Below are 6,998 nucleotides of genomic sequence, written 5' to 3'. Positions count from 1 at the left end.
AAACCATATCCAATGTCCATAATTCGTTAGTCAGCTAGAAAAATTAACTCTAGAGAGAAGCATTTTGCTAATAATATGCACCACATTACATAGGATATTCATTGTCAATGTTCTTCAATATTTAATGCATGCATGAATAAATCTGGCAAGTTTTTATGCAGCCACCATTTAAATGTTTATATTTCAAAAACCTTATTGGAGTAGAATTATGATTATGTAATTGTGAATTTATTATAACTTTATTATATATATATATATATATATATATATATATATATATATATATATATATATATATATATATATATATATATATATATATATTTAACATAATTTTGTGTCATTTTAAGTGTTTGTATTAGGGATGTCAGCGATTAATCGACGATCGATTAATTGTCGATAATCCTTTTAATCGATAAACCTTATCGATGATCGATTAAGCATTATTATTGTCATTATTAACGTGCATAGTTTGAGACGCGAGTCACGCCAAAACACAGCAGATGAAAGGGGGAAAATGAAGCGAGCACGCGAGAGTTTTGTTTGGGATCATTTTATTTCAAATGGTGATAATGTTAACTGCAAACATTGTGATTGTGTTTTAAAATATAATACGAGAACTAGTACCATGATATATCACTTGAAGAAAGTGCCTCCAGCGGTCTCCGGGACAGGAGGATTTGAACAATCGACACAGCCTACAATTACTTCTGTTTTAGCCTGGAGAAAAGTTGGAGCTCAGAAGGCAGAAGCAATTACTGAACTAATCTGTGAAATGATTTCAAATGACTTGTTGCCCGTAAGCGTTGTCGAAAGTGGTGGATTTCGAGATCGTTATGAAAAGAAAAAAGAAGAGCTAAAGATGTTGCTGAGTTCAGTTGAAAAGATCGCCCTCACAACTGACTGCTGGACCGCCCTAACAAGGGAAAGCTACATAACAATAACATGTCATTACATAGACCCTGAATGGCAAATGAGGTGCACGGTTCTGCTTACAGAGAGCTTGTCTGATAAACACAGAGCATTACAATAGTGTAATCGTGACGTAACGAAGGCATGAATCAGTATCTCAAAGTTTTGTCTAGAAAGGATAGACTTTACCTTGGCTAACTGCCTCAACTGAAAAAAGCTGGAATTAACGACTGCTTTAATTTGTGTGTCGAAATTTAAGTCTCGATCCATTTTAACTCCCAGGTTTGTAACTGTAGGTTTTACAGATCTTGTCAAATAACCAAGGTCCACCGAGAAAATTTTGCTAGTGTCCCTTGGCCCAATTATCATGACTTCAGTCTTTTTTCCATTAAAATGTAAAAAGTTCAAGGACATCCAATGTCATCAATGTACTCGAGTAGTTGACGGGCACAAAAGGTATTTCACGCTTCAAAGGGACGTAAATTTGACTGTCGTCAGCGTATAAATGGAACGAAATGCCATGTTTGCGAAGAATTGACCCAAGAGGCAGCATATACAATGAAAAAAGAAGAGGCCCCAGGATTGACCCCTGAGGCACTCCACACGTGAGAGAAGCCGTGGAGGACACAGTCACCAACACTTACACAAAAACTTCTGTTGGCTAAGTATGATCTGAACCACTGTAAGGCCAAACCCCGGATGCCCACCCAGTTTTCTAAGCAGGTCTGATGCATGCTCTAACGGTCTCAACCTCATTAGTAAAAAAGCCCAAGAAGTTCTCACACACTTCATTTGAGGCTTCCAGACTGGCTGATGGTGGGACATTAAGCACAGAATTTATAGTTTTAAAAAGGACATTAGGCTTCATTTAAGTACAGCACTATGCCAATGCTTAGCACAATAAACTACACATCATCATAAACATACACTTCAACTATATATCACATACCTGGCCACAGCTTTCAACAACTGTTTTCAAACCCAGGTACAAACCATCAATACCGTCTGTACAAAATATTGTAATACACATGATTATACAAAATAGCATGTTTGAAAACCATTACATAAAATTTGATTTACCTCAGAAAGAAATAGATTGCAGCCACCTCTCTGGCGTTGTCACACACGGCTTACGACAACTGTTTTCCAACCCAGGCATAAACCATCATTAACATAAAGAGGATTGACTATTAGCATGCAGTTTGGATTGGCGGTATGGTTCTGTTCTGGGCTAGAACTAAAAGGACAACTGGGGTGGAGAACCTTTGTGCGTCATCAATGGACTTTACAATAGGATTCAGTTTAGAAAGGTTTTTTATATTTCACACAAGAAAGAACAAATAAACAACCACATTGACATCTCAATTCTGGTTCATAAACACATCAAAAGAAAAATAAACAACAATAAATCAAAAATCTAGAACGGTCAATGCTGCATTAATTTTCATTTAAAGACCCACAGATTCGTGAGTTCCGTTCTCCCATAAACAAGAGCAAAAAGGTAAGAAAACAGTCACAATTGTATTGGGCAAGGAAAATAAATGACAAAACAAACAAAATAATATATGTTTCCGCTGCAACTTTCAGCAACGGTGAGACTCTGTTTGATGGTGAAAGGAAACCGCAACAGCTCCGATAGAAAAGATCCAGATGGTCGTCAACCCAGCTTGTGTTCTGCCAAGGTATTATTATTAAAATCCATAGAAAGCATAATTTCATAGTGCAAATCTGTAATTGTTGGCTAACATAGCAAAAACTTACCCTGAAGAGATATGCAGTCTCCAACAGACACTTCATCTCTGCTGATAGAGAGAAATGATAACCGTAAAATAAAATAAAGAAATATAGAAGTGTGGTGCATTTTACAGCATATTGTAAACTATATAGTAGTATACTAGTATAGAATATTGAATATAGTAAATGTCTCGGTTGCAAGTGTAACTTTGGTTCCCTGAGAAGGGAACAGCATCTGAAGTACAGGTCTAAACGTGACAATCATTAGCCAAATAAGGCTGTCAGTACGTGACATCACTAGCGGTGCGACCGCGAGTATAAGACTGGCGCCTGTAGGACACGTCATCAACGTCCTTGTCTCTAATCCTGTGTTCACACCAAACACGAATAGAGCGTCAGGAGCGAGTTATTTCAATGTTAAGTCAATGGAAAGGCACGTTGATGTGCGTCTGGAGGTCCTGCGGCGTGTTAGCCGCGACGCGATTCCGCTTCATTAGCGCGTACAATCCGCACGAATGACGCAAATTGAGCGTTTTGCGCGAGTGGTGCTTTTTGTGCATTCCCACGTTTGAAGCGAATTCGCGCCTGACGCTCGAGTTGAAAAATGTGAACTTTGGTGTCAATTCGCGCCACGTTAACCAATCAGGAGCCTGCTCGCTGCCGTTACGTGGTAAAGTGATGTGATGAGAAACCTGCATAATTTTAAAATACTATTATTGTGTCACAAAATGTAGTTTTAAGACTTTTTCAGGTGAGAATGTAGTTTCAACTCAAATCTGTAGTTTATATATAAAAAGAGTTCCTATTTAAAAAAAATTATCTTGCGCTTTTGGAGTTGTGAGATCCAGGCGCTCAGCGGCGCTCAGCGCTCATTAACCCCGGCGAGAGCAGCCTTTCCTCGGCTAGACCTTCTGCCGTCTGCCGCTGGCTCTGATGTCCTGTAGTGGTTCGTCTTGTGTGGATCTAACGGCTGATCTTTGGTGTCATGAATCTATAATTTGTTGTCTGATAATGTATAAAGGAGTCTATAAAGTAAAAAAAATCTATAAAGGAGTTGCCTGGACCACATTTGTGTGGCTATTAATGTTTAATATATATTTTTAAAGAAACTGAAATAAGGCAGAGTGGTGTTTTATGACATATTTCTCCTGGAGCGCCTATTTCGCTTCAAATGCTCGATTTATAGGCGTGTCTGATTCGTTGCGAATGCGCGAATGGATTTCAAAATGTTCAAGCGTCCAACTAGACGTGATTTTGACGCTCTATTCGCGTTTGGTGTGAACGCAGCATAAGGCCAGGAAGAAGCTGTTTCGGTGAACAACAGTCTCTGGTGGGGTTTTTGCCTAAGATTTCTAACTTGAGGGCTGAATAGATGGGAAGAGTATGGTTTATTCCACAACCTCGAAACTTCCTTATGGAGGTCAGGAAAACATGGAATTGAGGTAATGATTTTGGTGAAAAAAAGCCCAATCTCCACTTGGCAATGCTACTGGAGTGAGTATCTATGCCCTGTTCAAATTGAGGAGGGTAAGGGATCCGAGTCTAAATTTCGTGAATTAATTATTTACAATAATTCATGTGACTGTATATTTTTAGGTGGCTTGTCATTTCTCTTTAAAAAAAAAAAAGTAAACTCCCCTGCATCTAAGCGCATGACCCTGTTTACTGCTTGCTTGGCACAGTTCTATGAAAAAGAATGAAAAGAATACTAATAAACCCTCACTTGAGTCAGGAAGAGAAAGCTTCTTGCTGACTTTGATGGGGTTATTTTCTTCTAATCTTTCTACTTTTTATTTATCCACTTTGTATTCCTTACCTACATATATTGCTCACATTTAGGCATACTCATTTTTCATTATTACAATTTTAACATTTTATAATTATTGCCAAGTCATCAAAACTCACTCATGTCCTTAAAACAAACGATTTTGTGACAAAAGAAATGTGAAAAATAATTCCAAGGTTCCATTCCAGGATGTTTTAAATTTTGGGTAGCAGCTGTCTCTACCGGCATGTCTCCAAAGTTTCCAGGCCTTCTTGGAGGTCATCCAGCAGAGGTTTGCGTTACCTGGAGGTATTGCGAATTCGGTCAAGTTTCGAGATGAGGAGGGTCAGAAAGAATAAGCAGAAGCCATCCCATCTGAACATCGATTTCAGCCTAAAGAATGTTGAGGGCTTTGGCAAGGGGGCTCATGGTTCTGGCATACTCCTCCAGAAAGGCCATTTCAACTGGACTCAACCTATCACACATTCAAACAACAACAATTGATCATTTCATGTCATTACATTACATTACAATACAAGTGTGTGTGAAGGGCTCATTTTACAAATAATGGAATTACTAGGCCATAAATATGAGTCATAAATATGCTCCCCTTGTATTGTCCCCTGGATCTACTGCAATCAGATCCTTACTGGGCATTGAGTAGTTAACCCTCATCCTTCACACACTGTAACAAATCCTTCCCTCGTGGGTCAAAATGACCCACATTTTTTTATTAGTCCAGAAAGCGTATATCATTTCATTTTGATATTTTTTCTAGTTTTCTTTTTGTAGTTTTCTTTTTTCTTTTATGTACCTTTTAAATTACTAGATTTGATCAATAAATAAACAGCGATTTAAGCACATTCTTTCAAGTTCAATTCAAAATAACTTACAATTTCATGCATAACACTTTTAATTCAGCTAAGAATATCTTACATTCGATGTCTACTTGTGGAATAAAGATAATATATCATATTTCATGACTATTGCCTCTAGATGGCCTTATAGCTCTATATAGAGCAAGTGAGCTGGTCTGCTGGGTCCTAAAGTCAGTTTCTTTTTTTTTTACACATGTAGAAATTATAAAATAATTATTTGGTTGTTTTAGCATTTGTAGTTTGAATTGAGCATTTTTAGGTTTTTCTGTGTGTACTGAAGCATTCCTATGGGGGGTCAAATTAACCCGCGAGGGAAGGATTTGTTAAATTTCAACCACAAAACTCCTCGAATCCAGTCAAAAAATTTTTTGTGCATTCGCGGTTTAAGTGCGACAAAAGTCCTAGGGTCTTGGACCACTCTGATGAACTCAATTTTGATCAAAATGACCCCAGGGAAGGATGAGGGTTAAGCAACTATACAAAGTAATGCGTTTTTAAAAGCAGTTTTACAATTAACATTTCATTACTGGAAAACATTCCAAAAAACAGCTCTTACATTGGCAACCTGAGTGAAGTGCAGACAGTTCTGATAGCCCCCTTTCCCTGATCTTTAATGATTCAAAGCATTCTCTCAATGGAATTCCACCTCAATGTGTTGGGGCGGACCAGCTGAATTTTGCAAGTGACTTCTATAATCTCTGCAGCAGCAGCAGATCTGCCACACTTATTCCATTGAACAGGCTTTTGGCTGCAGCCACTGTGGAAACCAAGTTTAATCAGTGGCAGACACATTGATGATGTTTCGAAGTTCGTAAGCATCCTCATCTAAAACAGCTGTCACCTCTACAAAGCCCACCTCAACACTATCCACATCTCATCATTGAGCTCATCTTCGTCAGCCTCATCTGAAGCAGAGTAGTTGTTCTCATCTTGCTCTCCATATATACGAAATGTCTTTAAATATTTTTGACCAAAAATATTGGCCCTTTTTGACAAAAGGACGTTTGCAACAAGCCTTGAATCAGGCCACACCCTCAATAGCAAATTGGGATAAAAAATCTTCAAGTATGTGGCCAGCCTTAGAGTCAGAAGTTTCTTCCATCATTTATGAAGGCATTGGCACTCTCAAAATGTTGCGCTGTTGCATTGACATTGAACAGTATGTTCACGCTAAGTAGATACTGCCAACAGGAGCAACCAATACAAGTTCAAAACAAAGTGTGCGCTATACCCTGATTGGTGGCTTGGTCTTAGTTTGACCGGTCAAGTTTTTTTGGGTACTAGGTGGGTCAAGCACCCACCTAGTTCACTTATGCCTAAAAACGGCCCTGCGTTTACACAGAGTGTCTCTTGCGGAGATAGGCCTAATAATTCATTTCCACAGAGCTGTAATTATTTAGATGTTTATTACATAAATGTTGTATAGCAGACTTTAATATAATTCTAAGAGTTTTAAACGAGTGGGTCTTGTTTAAAGTTACATACGGTGACTATGCAGGAGCATAACCCGATGAGTTGAACGGCTGAACGCGACTTCACGAGATGAGCATGAACAGAGAGAAATAAATTCAGCTCTTTTATTTCCAACATGCTCTCAATCATGTAAAGTTAAGTCTTTATTGGGACAGGATGGATTACATGACGGATTACGTGAGTTTGTCTCTATTTTTAGCGCCAAGTTTAAACTAGCCTACATAACATAGCATCTT

General features: G+C 38.3%; 1 long non-coding RNA gene across 1 annotated transcript; it reads right to left on the bottom strand.

Moving 5' to 3' along the window:
* Positions 1-541: 541 nt before the first annotated feature.
* LOC307130866 lies at positions 542-4,886 on the bottom strand. The gene is made up of 3 exons (XR_013817099.1): positions 4,715-4,886; positions 2,674-2,714; positions 542-2,586 (listed from the first exon to the last, which is right to left on the bottom strand). It is a non-coding gene; the product is annotated as an uncharacterized lncRNA (long non-coding RNA).
* Positions 4,887-6,998: the final 2,112 nt, after the last annotated feature.

Source organism: Gobio gobio, assembly GCF_949357685.1.
Source record: "Gobio gobio genome assembly, chromosome: 8".
NCBI lineage: Eukaryota > Metazoa > Chordata > Actinopteri > Cypriniformes > Gobionidae > Gobio > Gobio gobio.
Note: the sequence above shows the minus strand (reverse complement) of the source record. Positions and strands in the feature narration are given on the sequence as shown.